This window comes from Sciurus carolinensis, chromosome 15, assembly GCF_902686445.1.
Source record: "Sciurus carolinensis chromosome 15, mSciCar1.2, whole genome shotgun sequence".
Classification (NCBI taxonomy): Eukaryota; Metazoa; Chordata; class Mammalia; order Rodentia; family Sciuridae; genus Sciurus; species Sciurus carolinensis.
In genome coordinates, this window is record NC_062227.1 from 79,638,272 (window position 1) to 79,656,919 (window position 18,648).

Below are 18,648 nucleotides of genomic sequence, written 5' to 3' on the forward strand. Positions count from 1 at the left end.
GTTAGTGGAAAACTGCAGAGCATATGGAAATAATAGGATTCTAGAACTGGCTCAAAGTATCGACATATACAGTGTAACTGTGGTTCTGCCCTCGACTGGCAAAGCAAAGAGAGCACTTGATGCTGTCCTGGGCAAAACTTCCCAGGATCCTCTCAGGAAGAGAGAGGGATGCCCTTTTGTTAGTGGCAGTGCCTGTATTTTAGGAGAAACCCAGTGACTGGACATCTCAGTCACTCCATATCAGGTTTCACTACATGAAATTATAGATGAAGTCATCCGTCCACTGGCTCTGGACAGAAAGGACAGGATCAAAAGGATAGTGACTGTTCTTTCTACGAAGAGCATCTGGCCACATTTCTCTTCTGGGCCATGGATCTGAAGTCCAGAGGTCTCTGCACACGCGACTGTGCTAGTGTCCCGCACCTTCGGCGGCAATGCTGCCCCCTCCCGCTGAGCTCCACCAGTCCTTCTCCGCTGCATCTGCACCTCGGGAGGCTGGAGGGCACCTCCGTCCCTGTCCCTGCTGCACTCCCACTGTCTGTGTGTCTTGGGAAGCCCATGGTTCTTGTGGTGCCTGCTGTCAGTGACTAGCTGCCGGAAGCAGACCCCTCGAGGAGCACAGCCCGAGGCGTGGTGTCAGCGCGGGACGCTCCCCTGCAGCTATGGCTCCTAACTCGGCATGCCCCAGAGCAGCAAGCTGCTGTCAGAACAGGGTAAGTACATGAGGAAAAGCCAGCAATCTGTGGTGTTTGGTGAAGTCACTGCCCCTTAGCAGAACAGAAGCACAGTACTTAGGAAGAGGGGCCTCTGTTGAGTATCCTTCTGCTGGGCGCAGCGTATAACGGACCACAAAACACCTGCAAGACCCTGTAGAGTTCACTGTCTACAACAGATGAATAGGCCATAAAAGGGGGGAGGGGGTCATTTTTCCAGAGAGCTTTGGGAAATTTACCTCCTTTGCGAAGTTTGCCCAAAGCAATTACAAATAAAGAGCTATTTTTCTACTTCCAATCTACTATTTTATTCCGATGAGTTTTTTTCATTATGTGGCAATGACTTGCACTAATACTTCTACTAACTGGAAATGTGTCATTTGTCTCTAGTGACACACAGCTGTGCGTGGCTCTGCCACAGCCCCCGGGACAAGAGCAGGGTCCTGGCTTCCTCTGGCAGGACACAGCAGCCACTTGGAGGCCAAAGTCATGCAGTGGGCCAGGCAGAGGTGCTCAGGTCGCACAGGGGACTCCCGCCGCCCTTCCCTTGCGTCCCCTCTGGGCATCTCTCAGCTTGCACGCTCCTCTCCTTCTCTGCCTTCCTTAGCCGGTGTTTCCTGTTGCATCTGTAGACACACATCTTTGAAGGTGTTTTGGCTACAAGTAAATGTATGCAGACATAATAATCTTTACTACAGTACAAAACAAAAAAGGTCACAGTAGGGTAATTTCAGGGCATTCTTTAGGACCCAGGTTCTTACAAATTTTTCTGCTCTGACTTCCTTATGTTGTACATTTGGACACTTGCAGATCAGGTAACGTATAGGAAATGACAAGGAGGGGAATAAGAGCAGAGGGTCCTTTCTTAGGCCTGCTGTTCATGGTCTGTAGATCGCCCCAGCCATGCCCCACCTGGCCAGGTGTTGCAGGCCTTGGCCTGAATCCACCCAGCAACTCAAGTGCGATCACGATCATGGGCTCTGCTCAAACAAAAGGCCACCCTCCCTACCCAGTCTTGAAGGACAAGGCTCTGAGAAGGTGAACAGAATTTGGTTCTGGGTTAGCCAGGAAGTTGGCTGGAGGTGTGGCTGGAATCTGGGTGGGTCGTGGGTAACCCACCCACCCTGAGTCGCCTCTTCTCCTCGCCACTCCACCCAGCTGTCCAGAGTCCAGCAGCACTACCTCAGGGGTCTCTGCTTCCTTCTCTTGTCCCCTGGCCTTTGGTGCCACATGTGAAAAGGAAGATTAAGGAGTTCTTAGTAATTGCTCATTTCCCATGTGGCAGAAATATCTGGAAAACAAACTGAAAGAAAAATGATCTTTTGGGTCAAATCTCTTAACCTTGGAGTCTTGGTGGGATCAGCTGGGCCGTGTGTCTCTCACACCTTTGAATTTCAGTGTCGTCTGGCTTCCCTCATTTCCTATCTCCAGGTAAGCCAAAGGGTCCCCTGGGAAAGAGCGGCAGGACACCAAGCTGGGTCACGCGAGAGGCAAGAAGCAGCTCCTCTCCAGGGCGACGGCCTTGGGGATCGCTGACCGCTGTTGTAGGACCACACCGGCTTTGGTTCAGGCACAGGGCCTGCTTCCAGGACCACGTGCTGACGCATCCCCAACTCGCTGGAAACAGCCACGCTCTGGAGCCGCAGTCTTAGGCTGTGTCGACATCACTTGACCAGCCAACTTGTTGATGAAGAAGCACAACAGGGGAGGCCCACGGGGCTTTGGAGGTGGGAGGGCAACTGAAACCAGTGGGGGTGCTGGTTGGGGGGAACACAGGAAGCGGAAGGAAGGACAGTGGAAGGCGCAGGCATGGTCAGCCCTGGGACTGTAGCAGGCAGACCTCAGGTCTGTAAATCAGGAGAGCTGACCAGAATGGTCATGGGAGCACAGCAGGCAGTGGTGGACACAGGCTGACACTCGGGCCTCCCCCCAGGCCACCCTTGGAGCAAATGACCCAGTGACCTAAGGCAGGATGAGCAGGACCAATGGGCCAGCTGTGAGGCCCCCTCTGCGGCAGTGCCGTGGATAGGACCACCCTAGGAAGCAGCCACAGAGCAGGGAAGGGTGGCGCCGCAGCGCTCCTTCCCGCCGCTCCCGCCGGGCGCCCGCAGCAGTGCCAGGGTCGCCGTACTGCAGCCATCGTTCTGCAACTTCTTTTATCTGAAACCACACGTGACTTTTGAAGATGTAAATTTGTAAAACGTCATGCTTTATGTATTGCTTTTTTGGCATCTACTTTTGTTTTTAAGAATGGATGTTGTCTAATTATGCAGAGGAGCTTTGGATGAGGAAATACACTAAGTGTGCATTAAATAGACAACTTTAAATAATGGCACTTGTGCTAAGAAGTGTATTTTCTGGCAAGCAACTAATTTATAATGGTCATAGATAAATGCATTAGTGTATGAAATGCTTGTCTTTATTTATTGATTGGAAGGGGCAGTATTATATTTTTGAGTATGTCTTCTTTATTGGGCCTGTTTTCCATCTTTTACAAAGTTGCTCATATTTCATGTTTATTGACATTTGCTGCACTTAAATGTTGGAAAATGAAAGCAATTTGACAGTTAAAAAAAATCAGCATTAACCTGACTCAGCCCTTACTTTCAGGCACCAGGTGAGCAGGTCAGGGCAGAACGTGACTGTGCCCCTCCCCTCCCCTTCCCCGGAGTCTTCCTTTTAAGTGTGCACATCAGAGCTGGAGAGAATGAGATTAAATGGCCAAATTTACTGCATTCTTAGTGCATAAACCACTACCCTAGATCTTTCTGAGCCAATTTAATTTCTAGCTTTATTCTTGGTCTAATGCAATGTTTTAGTTCATTGCGCTTTTTGGATGTGCAGAAGCAAAGATAATGTGCTACACTACGTTCATTTACTGTTTCATCAGGCTTTTTTGGTGTATCTACCTTTTGGTTATTTTAAAATGTTTCATCCTTATCACTTCAGTCATGAAATGTAGATTCATTAAATTACTGTGCTGGGTGGTTCCGTGGAGCCGTCTGGTTGAAGATGGGCTCCGCTTCTCTCTGAGTGCCACACAGCCTGTGTGACAGGCTCCTCTCAGCACCAACTCCTAAGATGCTGCCATTGGAAAGAACGGTGTGCCTGGCTGCACTGGAACGTGAGCAGGACTCTCGAACGTTACCGAAGTCCTCACAGACGTGAGACCAGACAGGAGCCCTGAAACCCACATGGAATTTGCTCAGAGTGAAGGGACAATGGCAGCTGTTCTCCAACAAACACGACGCCGTGGATTTAATCTGCGCGACAGCCCTCACAGGTGCACAAGGTTCTACATGCTTCAAATGCTTGACGGCATCACCCTGCAGAGTGGCACGGGGTGGGGGAGCTGCAGCCCTGTGGGCAGAAGACATCAGCTCTGCAGCCTGTTGGGCCAGCTGCATGCCCACCTAGAGCCTGGGCGCTCAACTCTGGTGAAGGAAGCGCTCGGCACTGAGGGCAGCTCCCTCTTCCTGGAGAGAGGGCAAGCCGCTGGTGACTGTCAAAGACGGCGGAGCGGATTCCTTCTCCTTTGCTCAGAAAATACTTCTGAGTGAATGGTTCTCTGGCCAACATGGTAGGAAGAAACCGAGAGGCACTCGTTTGGGTCATTTATTCCACGTGACATATTGCACAATACAGGATAAGACATTTATTGCCCAGAGAAGTCCAGCAGTTCACATTCAGTAAAAACAAGTGTGTCCAGCTATAAATGACAACCGCAGGGCCCTATTTATCAGATATTAAATTAGCAACGCTGTAAATCAGGGGCTCCAATTGGTTTAAAGGACAGGCAGAGCCAACCAAAGGCCCACCTTCCTGGTTAGCTTCCTGGGATGAGATGTGGTTTCGGGAATGAAATGTAAGGGTCCCCTAGTTCTGGTAAAATCTGGTCTCCCAGAGAAGCCACGTCCTGGAGGGTGGGTTTCTGCAGGATCCCAAGGGCATTTTGCAATGATCACAAAGGAGAGAAGGATCTATACCAACCGGTAGCTTCAAGCCAGTCTGGCTGCATCAGAGGAGACGAGCCATCAGGGATACTTTGTGTCAAAGCTGCTTCTGCCTGACTGAATCTGAAAATAAACACCTTTGCTCTCTGTCATTACTGTTTCATTAACACCTTGGCCAAGTTCTTTGGCCAAAGAGACCGGATTTCAGTGTGATGCTAAATTATTCCAGGCCAGTGTGTAATAGCCCTTGATAATTTCATATCCACTGTCCCTCTCTCTCAAATGATGCATCCAGCTTCGTGCGTGCACACACACACACACACACACACACCATGAACAAGCAGATACAAATTAGAGATTGTGCACAAAAAAAGAAAAGAAGGGGGGGGGACCCAGGAAAGCTATTTAGGGCACTGTTCCCATTGGGTTTCTCTGCAAAGCAGTTTAACTGTAGTTAGTAAGTGCTCAGTGTAATCTAATAAAAGACATTTTGCAATATTAAGCAAAAAACATCTGGTACCCAGAATTCCCTGATCATTTTTAACTAGATGCAATATCTCTCTCTTTCTCTTTCTCTTACAGACATGTGAAAAATAGCCTAATAAGGATCCTTGTGGTAAAATCAGATGGAAAACGGGGAGGCAGAGTCGCAATCTCCAGCAGCTCATTCGAAGCAGCTCCTCGGAGTTGCACAATAATAATCAGTGCTGGCCCGGTGCCGCCGGATTATTTTGTATATTCATGAAGCTCCTCATCAGCCGTCAGGAGAATGTGCAGTAATCCTTGGATGAAATAAGGCCAATCAGTGGAATAATGAGGAAGGTAATATCTCCCGAGAGGCCTGGAGTGGGTTTCCATCAGACCCGGCTGTAACTCTCCAACTATTTGCTTTACAAATGCAGCCTTTGATCTTTGATTTGGGGAGCAGAGCGGGAGAGACCGACCTGCTGGTGCATTGTCCAGTCTGCAAGGATAACAAGCTGGCGGGAGGAGGGCCGGCCGGGGAAGAAGGTGGCGTCTCAGGATCAGTGGGTTCTTGTTAACTCAAACCTCACAGCCTTGTTATTGACCGTGCCCTGGTATCCACCCACTCGGCAGGTCAGGTGCTGCCAGGACTTCTTCCTTCAGCCTTCCTCGTATTTATAGGTGTGGACATAATAAGCCTTCTTGAATCAGGAGGAGCTGGGCCTAAATAAACACCTGCTCTGGTTTTTGCCAGAAAACAATGGCGACTTTTTAATGAATCCGAAACACCATTTCAGAGCTGTGTGCCGGAGCAGTGAGTTAGAAGTGTCTCCATTATCTTAATAATGCCTTGTGTTTTCTTCACTGTGCCTCAAAAGCAGAACCAAAAGCAAAAGAGGTGCATATGAAATAGATATTTAAAGCATTCACCTAGCTTTGTTTTTAGACAAGATAAACAGAATGCAGTTGACAAGGCAGGTGAGTCACGTACAATCTTTCTGTGAGTTTCTGTACCCCTACATCACAAAGAGGTGACTTGGATGACCAGGGGAGGTCTGGCATTCCGATGTCCTCCTGGTTAGTGCCCAGGAGCAGCACCAGGGGAGGGAAAGGGGCAGCAGCAGCCCACCTCTGTGCTTCACTAGGAAGCTCTTAGCCTGGACATAGACATCTCAGTCTCCTCCGACTTCACAATGTTTACTTCCTCGTTCTCTGTTTTTATGTAGCAGTCAAAATAACAACATTTTGAACTCATTGAAGAGAGAATTAAATTGGATGGTGAGTATTGGAATTGTAGTCTACATCTGCATTGTACCTATGTGGAAAAGAAAAAGATGTCCTTTAGTCATCTGCGTTTTTAGACAAATCACATATGAGACCAATAAATGTACCTATTATTCACTGCAGCCAAACGAAAATACCACCCAAGAACCTCATAGAAAATGCCTGGACCCTGGCTCGGCCCATTCACCTGTCTGATGTTGGGCTCCTTTTGGTGACAGGACCAGGTATTTGCATTTTCCATACAGTTCTTAATGAGGAAGATTTTGTTTAAAGTTTATTATGGATTATTAAGCCTCAAGAATTTACACTTAAACAAACTAGTGGCATACCTTTATTAGTAGCAAAATAGATTTGGTTTTTAAAAGGCATGTTGTAAATTTTTGCATAGCATATGAGAAACATTTTATTAATAAGGGTTGCTATTAAAAAGAAAGATAATATATGGGCTTTTACTAATATTAAGAAACTAATAAGAAATTGGAGAAAATTTCAGTATATTAAAAGCGCTTCTTTGAAAATTAAGTATAATGAGGTGTACAATAAACAAGGTCAAACAAGTTAATTTGAAACGATGAAATGAGGTGAAAAGGAATTAAAGGAGATTGCTGGAGCAGATTTATTCACTGACTGTACAATGATGTCATTAACAAATGCTTGTGCTGCATTATGGGCAATTGACATTACCAGCAGCACAAATGGTCTTCGGCAGAAGAGATTCCCCAGTGCTGTCCTCGTGGGCTTACTAATTGCACTTCTGAGCACCTTGGAACAGCCGGGAGGATTTCCACCCAGAATCTGGAGCACTCTTGCTCTGAAGCCAGGCTTTCCGGAGGAGGTTGCTGCTTTGGATTCCGCTGGGCTGGGTGTTAGGAGGAGGCTATTTTAGCCCATGTGAAAGGGCTAAATTTGACATTTGATTCACCCTGTTCTGGGATTTTAAACTGTGATGTAAATTAGTTTGAAACTGGTCTTTCTTCCATTTTCTCTTTTCAAAATGTAATACAGTTAAATGACAGAGATTAATTACTAAAGTAATTACTGTTGGAAAGCAAAAGGACAGTTGTGTGAGACAGTCTTTCTTGTGATGACCAAGTCTTTCTTGACAATTATGCTTAATTCCTGCCATGATCGCTCTGTGTGGCACAATCCGCCCGCACCAGGGCTCGCCGCGGGGCTTCTCACTGACGGGGAACTGCTAGGACGAGGTGATGAGATCTGACTGCGCCACGGCAGCCTCGGCTCCCAGGCCGCCACCGGGACCTCTTCTTATGGGAGTTGCTGAGCCCCCACGGTCGGTCACCTCCCCTTGTTTTCTGCTTCATTTACTGGCCTGGGCTAGCTCGAGCTGACCCCCGGCTGCAGAAATGTGCGTGTGCAGTGTGACAGCAGGTCTTCCCACCCGCCCGAGGCTCTCACAGATGCCGCATGTGTGCAAGGGCCAAGGCCATCGGTGAGGAGGGCGGGGAAAGGCAGCTGGCCTGGCTGCTGGGGAGTGAGGTGTGGAGGAGGGTCCGAGAGGCACAGCGCGGGCTCTGGAATCCTATGCACTCGCACCCTCCCTGGGAATCCATGCTGGACCATCGTAGGAAAGAGCGAGTGGACGATCCTGAGGAGAAGGCTGCCACACTGACAGGTCACTGACTGGCAGGCCTCACGGGCCCATGGCATCTGGACCCTCCTCATGCTGTCTACATCGCGGCTGCCTCCGAGGACAGGGTCACGGCCTGCTGTTAACATTGGCCACAGCCCACCACCCCAACAACGGGCCGTGCCTCTTGTCCATGGCCCCCTAAACCCTGCAGGCCCCCAGCAGCTCAGCCGGGCAGCCAGTTGCTGCTGGGATTCCCTCCAGGAGCGGCGGAGGCCAGGGCTGGAGGACCGGCCTGGGATGGAGGTGGGGAGGGCGCAGGGGAGGAGAGGAAGGACGGGAGGGAGGGGCGTCCCTGGACGGCGGCTTGGCCAGGAGCACGCGAGCAGGAAGAGCCCTGCAGCTGGCTGGCCAGCCAGGCGCACTCCCTCAGCAGCCCGCGGGGACCCTGCCCAGGGCCCTCCGGAGGGTGCGGCCAGGAGTCTCCTGTGTGAGATGCCCAAGAACCGGAGCGTTTCCTCCTGAGGATGGCAGGACCCTGGGCGGATGAGGAGAAGGGAAGGGGAAGAGGCAGAAGTGCGGGGAGCCAGAGGCAGAAAGAGGGAGGAGGCGAGGCCGGAGGCAGGCGCGGGAAGAGGGAGCAGAGGAAGACCGCGGGGTCTGCGCTTGCTTCCAGGTGTCGTTGCGGGCGTGATTTCATCCGTGAACCATAATCAACTTCCTTAATGAAATACGTAATTAACATATTATAATTGTGGTAAAGATGATTTTGACAGAAATCATTTTCCATATCTAATACTATGCTAATTTAATCTGTTCCTCACTCCCCGACATGACCTTTAGTGATTAAGTTCCATGGCAGAATTGTTTTTTTTTTGATGGATTGATTCATCCAGGGTGGCTGAGACCCTCGTTGGCATGGCTGTCATCCCCTGCACCTCTGCAGCTCCCAGGCACGCTGGTCCACCAGCGGGCACGCCTCCGATCAAGTGCCTCGGAGCCGGGAGTGGGAGCTGGCTCCCGGGGAAGGCGACCGTCCCCCGACGGGAAGGAAGCTGCCCCCAGGAAAAGAGCTCATTTCTCTCAACATCTGGGTCCTGGTTCTTCTCTTCTGAGCCACGTGAGTGTTCAAGCATGATTATTATAATTGAAAGAGACAATATCTATCAAATTATGTGGTCATTCAAGGTGTGAGAGAGAAACACTGTCTCCATCTGGTCCAAGTCTCCCGGCAGGGTCACTGTGCCGCCTCAAGCCAGCCCTGCCAGTTGTGGCCCTTTCATATGATGCCGCGTGCACAGGTGTGATCGTGGAAGTGCCTGGGCCTGCTGCTCTTTTTTACGACAGCACGAAATCAGCTTCTTAAGGGACCCCGCGTGCTGGATGACGCTTTGGAATGTGTGGGAAGGTGGAGACGGTGGTGCTTTGCCTGTGTTTCTGAGGTGTCTTTGCTGCAGCCCACAGGAGGCAGGTGGGGTTCTCTGGCTTGACCTTTTCGGTCCCACCCCATCCCATCAAGAGATGGTGGCTGGCAACAAGGAAATGGGTGTTCTTGCCTTCCGAGCCATTCCAGATACAATGCTATGTCAGGACCCACCAGAGCCGCCTTAGGACTTTGCACATGACTCACGTCTAACCAGTTCCTCTGATGGTGATGAAAGACCGTGTATTACTGATTTGGGCACATTTAGGAGGTTAAACTTAGGAGGGGTAGATGAGAGCTTTTGATTCTGGTCCAATCTTGTCAGTACTCACACCAGGGGTTTTGTCAATCAGTCACATGATTTTCTTAATCTCCTCATATGTAAAATGGGTCCAAAGTGATACACTATAGATGAATCATGTTTTTGAGAAATAAAGAAATTTACTATGAAAAAATTAATAAGTTGGATGTGCTCGACATTGTAAAGAACAATATTTGGTAATACTAAAAACCAGTAAGAACTGCCAAAGTTGTTTGGTCTACATCATAATTTGGGATGATGTGAAAAAGAAAGAAATTAAGGTAGTTTGGTACATACTCATTATGTTGGTTATTACTTGCAGGACTTATATATAAGCAACATCTAGTAACAAAGCTGATTGGTTTGCATATACTTAAGAGAACCAGAAGTTCATTCTGCCACTTTTAGGTCATATGTACACACATCACTAAAAGTGGTGGAAATGTATACCCTTTATTTCTGGATGAAAGGTAATATGTTCAAGCATGTTAAAAAGCCTATCAAGAATTAGATTTGGAAGTTTGCTTTCGAATCACTTTCAGTTGAATTTATCATGTTTGGCAGTTCTGATAACTTGAACTCTCTGACCCTCTTGCTAAGAGGAAATAGGAATGACTGCCAGAAGTAGAGACCACAAAGGAGAGATAGTATGTTAATGTCTCCCTCGAGGTGGTTTTCTTCCCTTTGGTATATGGAAATATTAGCTTAAAAGTGCTTTAAAGATTTATAGTGGCTTCTACCCTTAAGGTAAAATGTCTGCATGCCCTTAGCATTTATGAACACACACCATGTTCTGGTTTCATGTGTATTTTAAAAAGAATTCAAGCATGGATTTAGGCAGCACAGAGTTGAAAGAACTCTTTTTAAACATCTGACAATCTCTGCCATTTTAATGAGGTGCTAGCTCATTCACATTTAATGTATCTTGGCATGGCTAAGTGCACATTGGTCATTTTGCTGTTTTCTACTTCTTGGGTCTTTCTGCTCCTTTGTATCCAGTTTACTGCATTCTTTTGTGTTAAATAAATATTTCTTTGCCTTACCAACTTAGGTTTTCTGTTGATTTTTAAACCATTTACTTACTTTTTTGTTATCTTTCAATTGTTTTCTTAGTGGTTGCTCTAGAAACTTTATTAGGCATCTTAACTTATCATAATCTACTAACGACTACAGTGACATAATCTAATAAAGTGCATTACTTTTCTCCAACCAGCTCCATTCTCTCCTCCTTCCTGTGCTATTATTTTCACAGATATTATATCTATATAAGTCATAAACCCAAAAGTGCAATGTTATATTACTTTATTCAATCTTAAGCTTTTAAAAAGAAGAAATACATTGATGTTTTATATTCACTCTCATTTTTACCATTTTCAGTGATCTTTCTTTCTTCCTACAAACTCAAGTTACTATCTTGGGTCATTGTCTTTCAGCCTGAGGGACTCCTTCAGTATTTCTTGAAGGGCAAGTGTGGTAGAAATAAATTCTTTTGGTTTTTGTTCATCTATGAATGTCTCTATTTTGCCTTTATTTATTTATTTTTTGGAGTAGTGCAGGGAATTCTGATTTGACAAGTTTTCTATCTTTCAATGTTGTGACTCTGTCATTTTATATGATTTTGTCTTTCATCATTTATGACCACAAATTATCTGTTTATCATATTTTTGCCCCTGTGTATATAATTAGTCTTGTTTTCTGGCTGCTTTGGAGACTATTTTTCCTTTGTCTTTGATTTTCAGCAGTTTGTTGAGGATGTGTCTGGGCGTGGAACTCTGTGTCCATCTGACTCAAGATCTGTGGAGCTTCTGGAAACTATAGACTCACATTTCTTTAAGCCTTGGAAAGTTTTCCACCATGTTTTCTCAAATATATTTCTGCTCCTTCCTCTCATTCCTCACTTTCTGGAAGTCTCCCAACACACATGCAGTGACACTCTGCCTAATGAAGTTTTAGCTAACGGTGGGCTGCATGCCTGGTAGTGTCCCTGAGGATTATGTTGCCGTGACATTGTAGCCATCTAACTTTGTGTAAACACACCCCGTGATGTTCACGCAACCTCTATCCCCTGTAAGTGAAGTGTGACCACACAGTGTTTTCCACCTTGCTCCCCAGGCCTCTGGGTTCTCATCACTGTCCTTAAATTGCTGCTCTTTGCGTTCTCTGCATTTCATGATCTCTGTGACCTGCTTGAAGCTCACTGATTCTTCTGCCATCTCAACCTTGCTTCCAAGCCCGTTTACTGAGTTTCCCATTTCGATTGTTGTGCTTTTTGACTGTAGAATTTCTATCCATTTGTCTATTTCTCTTGTGAAGATGTCCTAATTATTGAATCTTCCTGGCTACCTTTTCCATTAATTATTTAAAAATAATTTCCTTTAATTCATGGCATGTGCCTATAACAGGGTTTTTAATCATTCACTTCTAAATCCCATATCTGGACCTATTTTAGGTCAATTTCTATTGGTTTCTTTCTTTTTTTCCTCTGATATGGGTCATATTTTCTTGTTTCTCAGTGGACCTTACATAGTTTTCTTAAATACTGAAAGTTTCCTGCCTTCCCTCGAAAGGTTTGTCCCCCTTCTCCTTAGACATTTGTATGGAGTTTTGCGTTCTCTTTATGTTATTCAGATTTATTTTGCCTTCTGTGGAATCACCTGTGACCACACGGCTTCGTGACCCGCTGACCATTTGGCGCTAGCACTCACACAGTTTGCCTCTGTGGTCTCCATCCTTGCCAGTGGGTCTGTCTTCTGCAGTGGCCTCAGCTCCCAGCAGTCAGGCGAGGCCAGGGCTGAGCTCTGTCTGTCCCTCTGTGGTCCTCTCCCTTCCAGGAGAAGGGGTGACCGGACACCATTTATCCAGTTGCTGTCTGCTTCTTTTCCCTGGGTTTTCAGCCAGGTCTCAGCTCTGTGTGTGGAAACCACGGCGTCCTAGTACCTGCCCAGCATCCTGGGAACCAATCTTCGGGGAATGGCTCTCATTCTCTACCAGCACGCCTGGGGAGATCGAAACTGCCGTTCACTCAGACCTCCATCGTGTAGGAAGATAAAAAGGGCCAACATGTCTTCTTACTTATAGAGAAACTATGAATTAAGATATCTTAAGAAACTGTATCATCTCCTCTTTTACCTAAAGGTTTTATCTTCTTTCATGTTTTTCTTTTAAATTCTGTGGATATACAAGAAGGATTTAAAAGTTTCCATAGACTATAACATCACGGTTTTGATGGTGATCTGCAGCAGAGAAAGGAATGATGAGAGGGAAGTTACTTTCTAACACATGATGAAATGCTGCTATAGAGAAAGCAACCATATATCACAGAATTTTATTTATTGACAAATTAATTCTCAATAAGTGTAATTTATCTGCTTAACATTAAAAGCAACTAAACTTTTATAGCTTTCCACATTAGACTTTTCATATAAGCAAATTGACAAATGAGAAAAAAATGCCTTATTAGACCATGTATCTTGATTTTGTATTTAGATATATGGTAAATATGACCATAGATAATGCCCCTGGAAGACAGGCACTCAGAGGCATTGGGAACTGGCGTTTCAGGATCTTCATTTTTCTTCTTCCTTGGAATGTCAGAGTGAGATAAGACTCACTGAACGTCTCCAAATTTGTGAAACAAATAGATTTCAGTCAAAGCAAGGGAGAAGGCGATGGCTGAGAAGATTCTTGATTTGTACAATCTACTTCTCTTTAATTTGGCTAGGTTGTCGGAGTTTATGTTCACTAACATCTCACTTTCTTAAATGTATATTTATGGGCATTATGATAATATTTTGACACATATATAATATCTCCTTTAGTAATTACCTTCTTAAAAAGGTAATTGTATTTATTCTGATTATTTCCTTTGTTAGAACATATTCTTATAGAAGTGAGGCCACAAAAACACCCTAGAAGAACCACGATTTGCGTCCTTGACTCTGAGATCCCAAATCAGGTCTTGAAATCCACAGCTGTGTGCTCAGGAGTGAGGATCTTTTAAAAAGACTCCTCCTTTAAAAACTTTTCTTGACTTTCTAGGAGGAGAGCATAGTCACCACGGCTACACAGGGATGGCCTCAGACCCGCATGGTGAGACACGAGAATGTCCTCTGTCACGACTTAGAACGTGAGACCCAGGAAGAGGTCCAGAGTGGGCCACCCCCAAAGGGGGCAGGGCGTGGGGTATGGCAGGGGCGGGAGGAGTTATGGGCCCCTCCTGCTGCCCTCTAATGTTCTCTGCCAACCCTTGAGCACGGGGCCAGGGCCGCTCCAGAGTCTTCAGGTATGTGAACACCTGTCTCCACCAGGACATCCCTTCCAGGGTTGTGAAAACCTGTCTCCAGGAAGGAAGGCCAGCAGCTTCAGGAAGCCACTCAGGCCTGGTGGGCTGTGCAGTGGGGTCTTCCCACCAGGAGAATGGCCCTTCTGCATTGCGAGGTCCAGAGGCTTCTGTGTGAAAGCTTCCCGCATGCAGAGATGTGTTTCAGATGATCTGAGGGTCCCTCCGGCCACCCCATGCACTGACCTTCTGGCCTTGGCAGTAAGGCAGGCACAGTGCTGCTGTGTTCCTGAGGCTTCAGGACCTGGGCCCTTCAACTCCGAGGGCTTGTTTTGCTTTAGGTAAGAGACATGAAAACCCAGCCATAGCTCAGGGTGAGATCTTCCCCAGAACTGAAGAGCATTGTTAACAGTGAAAATCGGTATGTGAAAAACCAGGTAACATATTCTTGTAAGAAAAATGCATGGCTCTAGATTCCTCAGGCATGAACCATGCCATGGAAATTATGTGCATAAGTGCCACCCTGTGCGACTTAGGGTGAGAGCCCGAAGTCTCTCTCTTCTAAACAACTGATAGATGAGGCAATGGAGATTTATCACATTTTAATTAAGCTCATGTCAACTCATGAAGTTCATTTCAGTACAAATCTGTTGACCAGAGTCTTTTTGAAGGAACTGTCCCTGTTGAAGCTTAAGTATTCACAGGAAATTTTGGTGAGTGTGGTCTGCTCCTTGGCTTAGCTGCCACGCCCAGCCAGGAGCAGTCATGAGCTGGGTGCTTTGTGTGCCTAGTATATTTAGGGAGATGACTTCAAGGTCAATCGTGGTTGTTTTGAAATCCAGATCAGCTCACTGCCCAGAGTGGAAGCACACAATGATGACCCAAACCTCACGGGACTCCACCTGAACCCCAAACCAGCACTCACTGCAGTCACAGCCTGATTCTTACCCTAAACCTGGAATTTGATGATCACTGAGCCTGACTTAACAGCATCACTGATTATATGGCAATGAAATTAAAAATGCAGCTGTCGTCCTTATTACCAGGGCCTGATAATTTTCCTTTTCATAACAATTAAAACTTTCGTTAAGGTCTGAAGATGAACATGTACGTGACTCAGTTCAGTTGAAGGTATTGGGAACAAAGAGAGTAGCATCAGCCAAACTAGCCACCCAGGTTCAAGAGTTTGGAAAGTAATTAAGAATATGTACTAAATCCGAGTCACAGTTAAGCTTAACGGATCCAGAATGTCTTCACTCCTTCTCCAGTGCTGCTTGCCACGTAAAAGGTGGATTCACCTCTCATCAGGGTCCAAATAATGACCACCGTCCGGGGAGGGTTCAGCGGGTCAACGTCTCACAGTGGACGTTTGGAGCCAATGGAAGCAGGCCCACAGGGCACGTGGACGGAGAGCTCAAGAGAGCTTCGTGGTACTCAGAACCCATGGCACCCCGGCAAGGGGCAGCCCAGGGGCACTCCTGCTGCGGTCACCTCCCTCCTCCCAGGGAGGCCCTCTGCTCCTGGCGAGTCCCCTGCGTTCCACCCGGGTTTTCTCAGGCTTTCCCTGTGACTGACCATCGCACAGGCTGGGAACAGGTGCCTTTTCTGTGCTAACTTCCTGCAAACCTCCCTGACCCGGGCCCGGGGTCTGTCACCACAGTGCATCTCCCTGCTGCTCCCGTCCTCTCCTGCCTTCCTGAGGCAGGCCTCCCACACTGGGAAAGGGCTGGGGCCCAGAGAGGAAGGGCGGCCATGAGAAGGCCAGGCTGGTGGGATCGCCGTCCTGGAGGACTCACCAGCCTCTGTGCCTCGCTGGACCTTGACCTCATCCCCAGGCCTCCTTAACCTAAGGAGGACACTGGAAATGGGGCTTGCCTCTGCCTCCCCACCACTCTCACAGATCCGCAGTGCCTGCGCGTCTCCCCGGGAGACCGCCCACTCTGCCTGCTGCTCTTCACTTCCGGTTCACCTCCGGAGTCGGTGCACCTTTGCCTTGCTTGCTGCAGTGTCTCCAGAGCCTCTGGCACACCTCTGCGCTCCAGTCCTCCTGCGGTCTGGACCCTCCTCTCCCGCGTCAGGGGCTTCTTTGTTTTCCCCACAGCTCGGCAGCGGTGCTCCTGGGAGGCTGCAGGGCCCACACCGCCAATCTGTTCCCGCCCTGTTCCTCCAGGGCCAGGGAGCGCTGTTTCCAGGTCTGCTGCTGGGCATTTACCTGGCACCTGGAGACAGGAGGCACAGACAGGAAGGGCTGCACGACGACACAGGATCCCGTCACCGAGGCGAAGGAGGAGAGAGCTGTAAGAACTGCCTTGTGCGTGTGGTGAGGAAGCAGGTCAGATTCCCCAGACGGATGTGGAGAAGCAGGTTAAATGAAAGTGTTCCGTACAGGTGTAGACGGTCCACCCCCTCAGGAGGGACGACCTTAGGAGTCAGCCGGGGCCGAGCAGGTCCAACTGACCTTCCCAGCTGTGGGGGGGCGGGGGAGGAGAGGGGCGCAGGACTGGAGAGGAGAGGGGCGCAGAGAGGACTAGAGCATTCCTGTCAATCAAAAATGGAGACGTTCAAGCCTGTAGTTGCTGAGCTCTGGGCTGCAGCAACCTCCTCTCCAACCTTGTGCGGTTCCTGGGAGGCACTGGGATCTGAGGTCAGCGTGTCACCCAGAGACACTTGTTACCACCTGTCCCGATCACAGCGCACTAACCAGGATTTTAAAGAAAATCAGTATAATTAAAAATGTCACCCTTATTGCACAGGCTTTCTCTCCATAGGAGCAGGTGGAGGCTGGGCCTGGGGGTAAATGAGTACTTCCTTGTTGTTGTAATATGAAGAGGGTTTTATTTTTAACATATTATTATGACTGAAGGCATTTCATTAAAATTGATCAGCCAGGTTTAATGCAGGATTGACTGCTGTGAATTGGTGAATTTACCTTAAAGAAAAACCAATTTGTGTCAAAAAAAATCTACTAACAAATCATTCAAGCACCTCTGAGAGTGTGAGAGCCTGTACCGACTGAGTTATGCAGAGGGATAATACTTAAGTGCTGTGTTTCTAAGGCAGAGGCATGGCAGCGGCGGGGACAGAGGGAGCAGGGCCCCTCCTCACTGACAGGTGAACTGCCCTCCTGCCCAGCAGAGGCTCCCGGTGAGGCTGCGCTGAGGACACGCTGGCTCAGGGAGTGCAGGGTGTGGAAGGCGACAGCATCGCCTGTCCGCCAGCTCTGGGGCCTAGCAGAGGAAGCGCTGGGCACCAAGAGACAGAGCTCTTTCCCTTGCCGCGATGAGAAACGTGTTCCTGCAGGTACGACTAACCACACCATGAACTCAGGAGATGCAAATGAGTTCAAAGAACTATTGCTCTTTGTGCTTGCATTTCATTTTCCAGTTCAGACCCATGTCTCATTCTGGGGGTTCATGGTATCAGACAGGATCTTATTTTAAAAAGTGGGGGACATGTATCTTATACCAAGAATACCAGCGTGAGGTCTATTTTCCAAGGAATAGTTCTTAACATACTAATTTGTCATAAATTCTGTGTTTCCCGGTCGGGACTACTAGATATGAGTAACATGTAGACAGTTTGTCGCCAGCTATTATATCCTGCCTCTTTTTGTAGTCTGCCAACATAGATGTTAGTTGATGATTATTTTAATACCTTTCTAAGGAATTTCCCCCTATTTTAGTTTTGAGTTTTCAACATTCTTATTTCTTTTGTATTTATTTAAAAAAAAAAAACTGAAAACGTGAATTTCTACTTACAAGAAGGCTTGAGGGTGAATCTCTTTCCATGAATGTGAGGAAAGTGTTGGTGGAGTAAAACCAGAAGCTGTGGAGCTGGAAAGCGCCCGGGGAAAGTCCCCTAAGGTACAAATGAGCACCCCCTCAGTAGTGCCCACACACTTAGGAAGACCTTGAAGTGACTGCTTCATTTTCCCATGGAGAAGGAGACCTCGGTGCTGTTGTGTTCACACTGATTTTATTTTAACAGCATCAAACTGATCTGAGTTTGATTTTTGAATTATATGTATTAATGCATATTTTGTTATATGCACATAGCATATTAACATATGAAAACAAATACCTATCTATTGTATAGTATGAGGTAATATATAATAATGTACTTAACATGTATGTCTTTTAATTGTATATGTGTTTGTGTGTCTGTAATATTCTAAAGCACTGATTAAATTGCACAGAAAAGTAAACAGCTAAAAAGGAGTTCCATGCCCTTTCTTCTCAAGAATCCTGTAATTACGAAGGCATGGTTCCCTTTGACCTAATATTCACATCAAGTTGCCCCCAGGGATGGGCCTGAACTGATCTCTGTGTACACACACTAGCAGGCTGACCTTGGTCTTTTTGGAGGTCATTGTCCACAAGCCATTAATAGGCTTTGGCCACCCTCTCTACACCTGCACCAGACCCTGCCCAATGCTGTGCACAGGCTGTGGTTCCCGGTGGCAGTCAGGGGTACACCCCACTTGAGCTCCAGTGCACACCCTGACTTGCCTGTGCCAGCCACAGAGCTGTATTGACCTTCCTGGTCTTGGTTTAGAAATGCTTGGACCATTGGTGCCTGGCTGGCGGGACTTCTCTCTAGTTGTGTTGAGAAGTTACCTTGTTCTTGAATTAATAGAATAGAA